The sequence below is a fragment of the Oryx dammah genome, unplaced genomic scaffold (assembly GCF_014754425.2).
Source record: "Oryx dammah isolate SB20612 unplaced genomic scaffold, SCBI_Odam_1.1 HiC_scaffold_19, whole genome shotgun sequence".
NCBI classification, from domain to species: domain Eukaryota; kingdom Metazoa; phylum Chordata; class Mammalia; order Artiodactyla; family Bovidae; genus Oryx; species Oryx dammah.
The window spans coordinates 33,040,529-33,053,316 of record NW_024070203.1 but is presented as its reverse complement, the minus strand read 5'-3'; positions in this window follow the sequence as shown (position 1 = coordinate 33,053,316).

Here is a 12,788-nt window from a genome sequence, read left to right as displayed (position 1 = left end):
TCACAAAAAGTCAGATACAACCGAATGACTGAATAAGTATTCCACTGTGTGTATGTACCACATCATCTTCTCTGGCACCCTTTTAATTGTTTCCTGTTGTGTTGTTTTTTCCAGGCTCAGAAGCAGCCATCCGATCTGTGGTCCACACAGTGTCGCCAGAAGTCACCACCACCATTTTCCTGTTTAAAGATGAAGCCAGGCTCCAGCTCAGCACTTTGCTCCCTGGGTATGTGGACAGATGAGCCATCCTGCAAGTGTGGGACTTTGAGTGACCTCCTGGCCTCTTCCCATGAGATGCCCCTAGTGCCATCAGCTCTGGTTGTAACCAACAGCCATAGCTGCCCATGTTGCGAAACGTCCTTTGTTCCTGAATTGAAACCACTTGTCTAGCTTGAGCGTGCATGTCTGTTTCTTAAGCTAATTTTCAATTTATTCACACTGCTGCTGCTGCTGCTGCTGTTAAGTCACTTCAGTCGTGTCCGACTCTGTGTGACCCCACAGATGGCAGCCCACCAGGCTCCTCCGTCCCTGGGATTCTCCAGGCAAGAATAATGTTTTTATAATGAAAATTTCATTAAGGAATTCCCTTTCTTTAGGGCTTCTTTGGTGGCTCAATGGTAAGAATTTGCCTGCCAATGCAGGAGGAATGAATTCGACCCCTGGTCCTGGAGGATCCCACAGCGGTGGAGCAGCTGAGCCTATGTGCCACAACAACTGAGCCTGCTAGAGTCCAGGATCTTCAGGAATGGGGCCCGCACTACCTAGAGCCCACGCTCTGCAACAAGAGGAGCCACTGCAATGAGAAACCCTCACCCCACAACTGAAGAGTAGCCCCCTCTCACCACAAGCAGAGAGAGGCCCATGCGGCAGCCAGGAACCCGTGCAGCCAAATAAATAAATTTTAAAAAGAAGTTCCTTTTCTTTGAACCATTCAGTGTGCCCTGATGACTTTCATGGTTAAATTCAAGCTTCCTTGTTGAGCACGAAAGAGATGAGTGGTCTCCCTGCTCAGCTTATCATCCTGAAGCTCTGAAGCTCTTAGGCCCCTGACTCACTCCTTCTGTTCTGTAGGAGTCATCACCTTCCTGCCTCAGTGCCCCCATAGGCTTGTCTTCCCACTTCTTAAACTGTCTTTCCTCTTTCACATCCAGTAAGCACAGCTTGTCCATAAAAACTAGCTAAAGAATCCTATTCTCTACACACCTTTATCTTTAAATCAGATTCAAGTCGTCTGTCCTCTTGTGGTCTTCTTTGCATCCCATAGATGTGATCATCGATTTCTTGTCTTTTTCCTCTTGCCAGACTCTAATGTCTGAGAAGGTCAAGATCTTGTCCCACACTTCACAGACACTCAGTTTAGCTCACTAGTGTTTAATATGCTAGAGGATCAAGGAAAGTGAAGTTACCTTTGGCATGAGCAATCATCTAGCTCTCAGTGGAGAGAGTACCATTTGAATTGAGCCTAAATGCATGAGAAAATATTTTAAGCTTTAGACCTTGTAGAAAGAAAAGAGTCAGGTAGATTCAGATATAGGCACATAGAAATTTTGTTAGAGCAGTTATTAGACCATGAGGGTGAGAGGAGTCACATGTTGGCACTAGATCTTGGGGACCCTTCACTCCAGTGGAAGATGTTGGGGAGACATTTGTAATCCTAAGACCATGGTATCATGAGCATGTGTTCTGCCAGAGTTACCAGATAATCCAATATGGCAGACGGGGAAGAAGAGATGGTTCAGATGGACCATTTATAGCTATTCAGTTAGTCAGTTCAGTCACTCAGTTGTGTCCGACTCTTTGTGACCCTGTGGACTGCAGCGTGCCAGGCTTCCCTGTCCATCACCAACTCCTGGAGCTTGCCCAAACTCATGTCCATCAAGTCAGTTATAGCTATTAGTTCAAGCAAAACGAAATACAGACTTGAAATAAGAGGGTGAAGCACTTTTTACAACTCTCAATTGGACTATAGCTAAAGTGTGTTAGAATCATGACGTTTTTGATAACTATTCTGATTTCGGATTGAAGTAAGTTCTTGAGGAGTCCAACTTGTGTGATTTTTAACTGATGTTAACTATTTAAGCATAAACACAGTCCTTGTAGGATACATCTTGATAGTGTCCCCTGCCATTGATTCTGGCACAGCATGCAAACAAGATACTAGAAAGCTTTTCTCTTGAACCTAATGGATAATGATAATTCAGTCTATTTTTTCCTTTAAACTCACTTAGAATAATTTACTGTGCTCTGAAAGAAGGATCTCCATTCAGAAGCCTAATTAACTTCTAAACTGTATGAATAATTTATTGCTCTAACACATTGTTCTTGCTTGCTGTTGTCCAGTGAAGCTTGAAAATGCATATTTTAATGTTACCTGATTTGTATGGAGACTTGGAGTCACAGGGCACATCCAGCATGTGGAAGTGGGAACGGAACGCAGTGGATCCCCAGGTCAGCTGCCTCCTCGGTGCTCCTTCTCAGTGACTTTGCTGTTCAGTCTCTCAATCGCTGTCCGACTCTTTGCGACCCCATGGACTGTAGCCTGCCAGGCTCCTCTGTCCATGGGATTCTCCAGGCAAGAATACTGGAATCGATTGCCATTTCCTTCTTCAAGGGATCTTCCTGACCCAGGGATCGAACCCATGTCTCTTGGGTCTCCTGCATTGGCAAGCAGATTCTTTACTACTGAGCCCCTGGGAAATAGGATGCTGCGCCTCTGTTAATTTTTTATTAAGGTTCATAAACCCATCTTCTGTTTTATTCCATAGGATGTGGCTGAGTTCATGCTTGTGAAGGTGAAGCTTGTGTAAAAACCCTGGCTGGTTATTCGTTCTCTGTTAAGTTGAGGGCTGTCTACTAAGCCTGTGCTAAGACCCTGGGGATGTGGAAATGAGCTTACCCCTGGTGTGGCCTGTCTTCATGGAGCTTGGAATCTAGTTAGGGGAGAGAGATGGGGGTCAGAGACTCGCTCGGGTAGAATAAATCCACAGCCGTGTGTTGCTATGAGAGCCAGGAGTAGGGGACTTGACAAGCACTCAGGGAGGGCTTACCAGAGGAGATGACACAGAGGAGACCCACAGCCTGGGTAAGAATTCACCAGGCAAACAAGGAGGGACTGGTAACCAGGCTGAGAAGACAGTTGTGCAGAGTATGGCAAACACAAGACTGAGAGACCAGGGTGGAGTGGGAAGAGGCAAGAGACGATGGAGAGAAGGCTGGAGAAGCATGTTTGGGCAGGATTATGAAGAGGCTTGGGCTCCGTCAAGGAATTAATTGTACCTTTGTTATAAAGTGAAAGCTTTAAGAGCTTCAAGAAGTGTTTGCACAGGAGAGGGGCACAAGGATATGGGACCAATAGGCTGGTTCTTATGTCACAGCACTGGAGAGGAGGCTTGGTCTAGACTGGAAGCAGTGGGTGGGAGGAGACTGGGATGCATTCAGAGAGGTGTGGAGGCAAAAATCAAAGTGATATGGAGCCAAATAGAAAAACGGAGTGAGGGAAGAGGTGGTGATGCTTCTTTTTCACTTGCACACGTGGCTACATGGTGGTTCCACTGACTAGACAGTAACAGCTGAGCAAAGCAGGTGCCGTGAAGAAGGATGATGACCTGGTTTTAGACACACTGGGTTTGAGGCACCATGGTAGGTATCCAGGGAATATGGAAGAAGCTGTTGGGTGTATGAATCTAGATCTTAGGGGTTAATCTGGAGATGTATTTTGTGCGCCTGCTGAATAGAGATATTAACTGAAGCCATGGGTATAAATGAAATTATCTGAGGAGACTGTATTTGGAAAAATATAAAATGACACCAGTGATGATTTTCTGCCTTCCCAGGTGGCTTAGACAGTAAAGAGTCTCCCTGCAATGTGGGAGACATGATTTTGATCCATGGGTCAGGAAAATTCTCTGGAGAGGGGAATGGCTACCCATACTGGTATTCTTGCCCGGAGAATTCCATGGACAGAGAAGCCTGCTGGGCTGCAGTCCAGGTGATGGCAAAGAGTTGGACACGACTTAGAGACTCACACTTTCACTTTCAAAATGACATGAGTGATGGCTTTCTGCTTTCAACATATGAAGAAATAGCTACTAATTCATTAATGTCTAAATTCTTTGAAATGATTTAAACAGATTTCAGATTCTTTCAAGTCACCATTTACATTTATCTATTTGTAATGTATGCCTAGAAATGTCAGGATTTTCAATAGCATAGTAAAAATAAGGTTATAGGAGAAGGTAGGCTGGCTATGTTATCAAGTTGAGAAGAGAGTGAAAACTGAAGTTAAATCTTTCCTTACGTGACAAGACTAAAGCCATAACATACGTCAAACAAACCAAACTGGAAATATCATATGCAACACAGTCCAGTATTTTTGCCTAGAGAATTCCATGGACAGAAGAGCCTGGTGGGCTACAGTCTCTGGCATCACAAACAGTAGGACACAACTGAATGACTAACACTTTAGAATTAGTATAAAGTAATAACATATTTTTTGAAAAATTTTGTTAGAAAATTTGTCAAATTATATGGACAAACAGTTTAAAGACGTCTGGTTTATAATCAGATAGAACTCTCTGGGTTGTCTTATTTCCCTGCTGAGAACAAAATCTGCTTTTGTGCATTTTCCACATTCATTAGTAGTGAATTCAAACACTAGTGGCGTATCCTACCGTGTATCAGATTGAAGTCCAGCAGAAAGCATTCAACCTACCAGCCATCCCGGTAGGTGAGTCTGGAACTAGGGAGATTTATTCCAGGGGCACATTGGAGGAAACAAATAGGCTGTGATTAGCAGGTTCTTAGTAGTCTGTGCTGGAAGAAGTTATGCGTTCCTTATGAAGGACTTAGTATAAATTGCTCACATAAAATATTCAACTGTGAAAATTAATATTTGTTGATTCTTTTCATTACTGTGGAATACAATTCTATTGATGAGAAGTGTAACTGTATCACTTGTTCCAGACATCACGGTATGATATTGAATAAAACATTGCGTTCTCTTTTAACCCTTCCATTGTCCCTGGCCCTGCTTGTAGTAGGCTCGGCGTGTGAGTTACCCTCCCAGCAGACAGCTCTATTGATTTTGTGACCTTCAGTTTGGGGACCACGTACCTATGCAGACCACACAGTGTGCATGGCTGATGGTGGTGGAGGGAATAGTGTTAGTGAAAAGTACCTCTGCTAAACTTCAGTTTTATTTATGGTGATAATTCTAATAAAGAATTTGTTCAAACGAAGGTTAAAAAGTGGGAAAGAGGAAAAGCAGGCCTAGGTTGTTCATAAACCAGCAAATTCACTTTTACAATCTGGACGAGGCATTAAGTGGTGACTTGGCTTGCATCCTGAAAATATGGTATGTTTTCCAAAAAGAACGCAAATGAAGAATTACACAGCTCAACTTAATTGGGAATCTATCTAAATTAAAATAGATCTGAAAAACAGTCTTAGTTAGTAGTTTGAAGGTTTCTACAAGGATGTCCTTTAATGTTAATATACAAAATAGTAAAATTAAAAGCTAGTTAGCCACTTCCTCAAGCCTTTGTTCCAGTCATGCATGTTTGCATAAAGAAGCAGAGGAATCATAATGCATATAATCACATCCTTTAGTTTAAATTTTTTTTTTATTTTTTACTTAATTAATTTATTTTAATACATCCTTCAGTTTTGTTTGTCTTGCTGGAGTCCTGTGATGAAGGGTATGGTCAGCTGTGAAGAAAGGAATTTCCACACAGGGATGGAAAGCAGTGAAACAAGTAGAGAGTTTATTGGGAGGAAAAGGGTACAGTGTGTATGGAGAGACACATGGGTGAACTCAGAGAGTCGTGCCTAGATTTTCTTCTTTCTGTCTTGGCCTGTCTTTGTCCTGGTCCTGACCAGCCTGCTCTTTCTTGCTCTCCTCAGTTGTCTGTTCATACTTGAAGATACTGGGCAGGTGGTCTCAATGTCTCCTGCCCTCTGTTAGGCAGGTCTGTTTTCTCACAAAATTTTCCCTTGGTGGGAGTTTTAGTTTGGATAATTAGGTGGGAAAATGGCAGATTTCTTCTTCCAACATACTAAGAGGGGATTTCTCTCAAGTCCAGCTTCACCCCAAATCCATTACTTTTCTTTTGTCAGTTTGTCGAGCTTCTTTAGAGAGGCATTTATACTAACAATAAGGATTATATATGTATATTTTCCTATTGGGCTTGCCTGGTGACTCAGCGGTAAAGAATCTGCCTACCATGCAGGAGACTTGGGTTTGATCCCTTGGGTTGGAAAGACGCCCTGGTGAAGGAAATGGCAATCTGCTTTAGTACTCTGGCCTGGAGAATCCCCATGAACACAGGAGCCTTGCTGGCTATAGTCCATAGGGTTGCAAAGTGTCAGACACGACTAAAGCAACTGGGCAACATATATTTTCCTGTTAGCAGCTGGTGTCCTTATAGGTGTGCCAGGTACAGTTAGCTGTATTTCTCCACCAAGGGCTTTGTGAGCCCTTCTGTTTGCAGCCCCTCCTCCATGCCTGCCCCCACCCTCAAGGGCGAGGTCTCTGCCCAGATAGTCAGGTGCTTCCTGCCTCAGGGCTCTCTCTAAGCAGGAGCATCTCATCCATTTCATCTGTCATCCTTGTCCCATGAATTTTATGTTTTTCCAGAGTTTGCTGAAATCTTCTGCCTGTTGGTGACCTCCTCCATTCTGGCCTTTTGATTGATATGTGTTTATTTATTTGCATTGACCATCTGGGCTGTTATTTCCGTGGAATCTCGAAAGAGAATGAGGCGAATTGGTGTACACAGCTCAGTTTCAAATCAGAATATTTTTTCCCTGTAACTTTGAAATTGTTTGTTGAAATAAGACCTTAAATATTAAAGTAAAATTATTCTATTAAGGTATTTCTCAGTTCAGTTCAGTCGCTCCGTCGTGTCTGACAGTTTGCAACCCTGTGAACTGCAGCACACCAGGCTTCCCTGTCCATCACCAACTCCCAGAGCTTGCTCAAACTCATGTCCATTGAGTCGGTGATGCCATCCAATCATCTCATCCTCTGTCGTTCCCTTCTCCTCCTGCCTTCAGTCTTTTCCAGATCCAGGTCTTTTCTAATGAGTCAGTTCTTCTCATCAGGTGAGAAGTATTGGAGCTTCAGCACCAGTTCTTCCAATGAATATTCAGGACTGATTTCCATTAGGATTGACTGGTTGGATCTCCTTGCAGTCCAAGGGACTCTCAAGAGTCTTCTCTAACACCAAAGTTCAAAAGCATCGGTTCTTTGGTGCTCAGCTTTCTTTATGGTCCATCTCTCAAATCCATACATGATTACTGGAAAAACCATAGCTTTGACTAGACAGACCTTTGTCAGCAAAGTAACATCTCTGCTTTTTAATATGCTGTCTAGGTTTGTCATAGCTTTTCTTTTCAGTCTGGAGAAATTCAGGATGACTCTGCCTGTCACCCCACATCCTCGTGTAACTAGTTTAGCAGCAGCAGGGTACAGAAACTAGGTCCACGTTGGTGGGACTTGATGGAAGCCCCTGTGGGACAATCCTGTGACAGGTTCCCCCCCCCCCAACTTGCATGAGAACAGCCTTCTAAGGGAGGCAGGAGGCCCACACAGGCAGCACAAAACCCATGTCTTCATCTTCCCTGTGAACAGAAGGAATGAGTGGAAAATCCTGGAACTTTACCAAAGTTGGGCTTTTCTCTGGTAGATAAGCCGTATCTTTAAGTGTCATAAACTATTTTTTAAAAAAATCTTATTGCCAAGGAAAGGAATCTCTGCACATTTGGTGGAGCCACATGGCTTGAAATGCTCAAGCAGGTTTAGAGCTTGATGCACAGGCAGGAAATTGCAGGAAGGCCTCTGCCAAACTGCTCAGGATTCTGATGTTTGGTCTAATAACTCCCGATTGGTGTTGGGGACCCTGACAGCTGGGCTGTTCTTCTCCAATGGCACGTGCAGTTTGCAGATTGCTGAGATCTGGGCATCCTTGGTTTATCGGCTCCTTGTGTTTATCTTGCACGTGCACACTGACCTCCTCAAATCATAGTTTGTGTTTTGCATGCTTCTTTTTTTCTTTTTTGTGTATGTACTTTTATTCTGTTTTTGATACATATTTACATAGCCTTTTATTTTTATACAATTGAAACAATATTGCTTTAGTGCCCTATTTTTTTTCTTTTTTTTCCTCTCTCTTTATTGGAGAAGGCAATGGCACCCCACTCCAATACTCTTGCCTGGAAAATCCCATGGATGGAGGTGCCTGGTGGGCTGCAGTCCATGGGGTCGAGACTGAGCAACTTCACTTTCACTTTTCACTTTCATGCGTTGGAGAAGGAAATGGCAACCCACTCCAGTGTTCTTGCCTGGAGAATCTCAGGGATGGCGGAGCCTGATGGGCTGCTATCTATAGGGTCGCACAGAGTCGGACACGACTGAAGTGACTTAGCACTTCGCCCTATTGGAGTATGGTTGCTTTAGAATGTTGTGTTAGTTCTTGCTGTACAACAGTGTGAATCAGCCATATGTATACTGATATTCCCTCCCTCTTGAGCCTCCCTGCCACCCTCCCCCCTGGATCCCACCAGTCTGCTCCTGCAGCTGCTAAGTCACTTCAGTCGTGTCCGACTCTGTGTGACCCCACAGGCCCACCAGGTCATCACAGAACACCGAGATGAGCTCCCTGTGCTCTACAGCAGCTTCGCACTAGCCGTCTTTTTTGCGCATGGAAATGTATTTATGTCAGTGCCACTCTCCCAATTCATCCCACCCTCACCCCCTCCATGTCCACACGCCCATTCTTACATTTGCATCTCTATTGCTGTATGCTTCTTTTGGAATCTTTAGTGATTCTGTCTGTAAAAAAGTTTAACAAGTAAAACATCAAGAAGAAGACCTTGGTATTCTGTGTCCAGAAGGAACACTGGTTGTGCCTGCAAACACATTGATTTTGTTTTTGTTGGCTTGGAGAGAACAGACTCCTAACTACATCCTGCTAGGGGTTTATGGAGTGGCGTGGATGGACCCAGAGCCGGCCAGCCCGGGAGATGACATCATTGCCAGGCATTCACCTTACCAAGGCCGAGGCATCTTTGAGAGGCTTTCTCTGGGAGTCTTAGCTGAGTATGAAGTTTTCTCTCCTTCTCAGAAGTCTCTTTAATTTCCAGTGGGTGCTTTTTGGAACATTCACCTAAAATTCAGGTCGAAGATTCATTTTTCTCTCCTTCTCAGAACTTTTTTCTAAGAAAACTCATTCACAGTTTTCCTTTCTTAACAACATGTATGTTTCTGTTCCAGGAGAGAGGTCAGTCCTTATATTAATTTCCAGGCAGAGGATGTTGCCAAAATATTATTTTTTTGACCAAGTATCTTTGACAGACGACATCAGCAGCAAATAATTACACAACCCTCCCCCAATACAGGAAGAAGTGCTCTTTAGGTCTATGTTGGGAGTAAAGCAATCAAAGGAAAACTTCTGCAAGCAGAAATCACCAGAAATATTGCAGAAATGTTCTGAAGAGTAACTTCAGGAAGTTGGACAAGAGAAAGAAAAAACAGAACACAGACATACATTTTTGCATCCCTGCTAAACAGACTCCCAAAACAATATAGCTCTTTTAGTGCTATCACTGAGATAGTAGTATAGGGGGTATATAATAATTATTATTATCATATCGTGTCCCAATTTTATAGAAAAAGATACTGAGACTTAAAGAGTCATCGTTAATCTGTTGGAGACAAGCAGTCACAGAATTAACAAGTAGAAGTAATCTCCTATTTGGGGAACATAATAGAGTGTATGACACAGACTAATGCTGAAATAACATGAATTTGGAACATTTTGTCACCATTTACATAAAATTAAGAAAAAGTTTTGACAGTGATTTTTCAATATTTATATACCTTGATTCAAAATCAGTAACAATGGAAATGCTGTTTTGTTTTTTTTTTAACCTTGATTTGTTTTGCTGGATAAACAGTTAATTCTGGTCTACTGTCAGGAGACCTGGGTTTGATTCCTGGGTCAGGAAGAACCACTGGAGAAGGAAATGACAACCCATTCCAGTATTCTTGCCTGGAGAATCCCGTGGACAGAGAATCCTCGCAGGCTATGGTCCATTGGATCGCAAGAGTCAGACACGACTTAGCGACTAAACCACCATCACCCACTGTCTCAGAAAGTAGATACCATCTTCCACTCTCTGATTACTGATGCAATTTCCAGCCTCTTAAAGATGGTGAGAGAATGAACAACAGTTATTGTTCTGTTGTTATCACATTGAACTACACTAGCTGTAAAATAATGAAGTGAGCTTGTAGCCTGGCAGAAATGAAACATGCATAAATTGTCCAAATGATGTGGCTTTCCCCAAGGTTGAGCCACAATGTGCTATGAACTATTTCCCCATCCATCCACTGTTGAGATTCTGTTCCAGTATTCCCTGAGATAGGGTTAGGTTTTGTGGTGGGGAAGGAATTTCATGCACACCTTCCCTAACCTAACTGCCCACAAGTTCTTCTACAGTCATTGCTTATGAGTTTGGTGAATGGGGTGGTGTGGGAGAAGGTGAGTATAAGGAATCAAAATAGAAAGAGTCAGGGGAAAAGATTTATCTACTCAGCTGTGCATCGTGTGTCTAAACCCATAAAAAGAATGGCCCTGGTGGCTGCCAGAGTGAAGCTACAGGCAGAACACTGATGAGAGAGCATGGTCAGATGACCTCACTTCATTTTGAGGCGGAAACACTTGTTGTGAAGGAGGACTCAGTGAGAGGCTGATGTGGCTGACTGTTGGCATCTTTTAGACATGTCTGAGGGTCTCTGCTCCCACCCTCCAGCCTCCAGAGGTGAGTGGCATGGGGCTGTCTTTCCTCTGTGCTGTGGAGACTGCTGTCTTGTCCCCCTTCATCCCCATGTTTTCTGTGGAAGATGCGTTCTCTGGTGCTTGAGACCCATCAGTCCCTAGCTGATCCCAGTGCAGCCATAGTTTCTCTGGTCACAGTAGGGGAAGTGGGATGGCCAGACGGTGCAGGGATATCCGGGGAGCAGAGAGGAGGAAGTCCTGTGTTCTGGGTCTCCACTGCTTTTGACTTCCTCCATCACCTCCTTGTGGAAGCTGACCAGGGAGAGGAAGCCTGGAGGCACCCTGGATAGCATAACCAGGCCCTGGGAGGGGACTGGCCTGGAGGGACCAGCGGCTGCAGCAGCACCAGCTGGGACTCTAGTTTAGTAAAACCTCAGCTGGCTGAAAGCTGAAGTGCACAGGGCTGCCATCCACCGCATCCCCGTAACCAGGACTCCTCTGCAGGCTCCTGCATCATGAATGTTTTATTGTGCTGTTCTTTTTGATGAATACACCATCCATCTTGATTTCCTATCTGTTTAAAACCTTATTTCTGTGAATTTTTCTTCAGCGTTTGTGATCTCTAAGCAAAACAAAAAACTCAAAGGAGCAAGGAGAAAATATCAACTAGTGAGAGATGAGTACTCTTTAAAACAAATCCTTGCATAGTTGACATTTGCTTTGTTTTCACCCTTTCTCCCCAAAATACTTTTGTTGTTGTTGTAATTGAACTTTTTAAATTATCAAAGATTATAAATGTACAATATTGAGAAGTATAAGACAATACTTTTAAATGTATTTATGTTCATAATTAGGTGAAAAAAAAATTACCCCTTAAACTCATCATTACTCAGTGGTAGCTAAAAGTTATTTTTCATTTTTCAGATTTCCGCATAATAACAAATTGTCTAACATCCTGCTGGGAGCTCTTTTCACGTGGACTCATTAAAGAGATTGTAAGTGAAAGCAAATGCATAAGTACAAAAACCTATGATTTTCTCCAAAATAAATAAATCCCGGTCTATGGTGTGCCTTCATCTCCTTTCGCCAAGAGAGGTTATTGTGAGTCCAGTGTGTTAGGGAGAAAGCTTTTGTTATGAGCTCCAGATTCATGCAGGACCCAGATCGTCCGCTGCACTTTCATGAGTTCTCTTAGAAGTGACTTTCAAAGGGAATGGTGAAGACAGACATTTTCCTCGGTTCTCAGCAATTTCCTTGCTGATAAATCTAAAGATTCCCAAGACTTCCTTTTTCTTTAACTTTTTATTAAAGAAGAGATGAGAGAAGTTCCGAAGATAGCCCGACCCTCTGGCCAAGCCTCGAAGCTTTCCTCATCTCTCATGGGGATGTCAGTTCAGTTCCTTTCTTCCTTCATTAAACAGACTGAATGAAATCCCCATCCAGACCCCTCGTCTCACAGCTCTGCCAGGTGACTCTCACTCCTCTGCTCTGATCTGTCCTTCACCCCATCTGTGTGTACATTTAGCATTGTTGGTGTCTTCTTGTTTGTGATTTTTCCCTGCACACCAAAAAACCCACTAATTATCAGGTGACAGTCAGCGTCCTGCTCCTGATGCTAGCTGCTGGGTGCCACGTGGAATAAGTGAGCATAGCGGGCGTCTCCCACCCGAGGCCACTCTGCCACCCTTGCCCTTAAGATGTCATATGCCCAGATCCAGGACCATTAGTACATGGAGGTGAAGGTAGTTGTTGTTCAGTTGCTAAGTCGTGTCCAACTTTTTGAAACCCCATGGACTGCAGCATTTTTGAAATTTCCTGCTGGGCAGTGAAGAGGCCCAGTGAGTCAGTCTTTGCGTGCGGTGACTGTTGACTGGACACTGTCAAAAGGCAGATGCCTTCTGTTCAGCACAGCTGGCGTGATAAGGAGGCAGGAGCACCTTTAACAAAGTGTGTGTTCGTTTCATCTTAGTTTTTTATCTATAATCAATGAATACAGTGCTTTACAAAAAT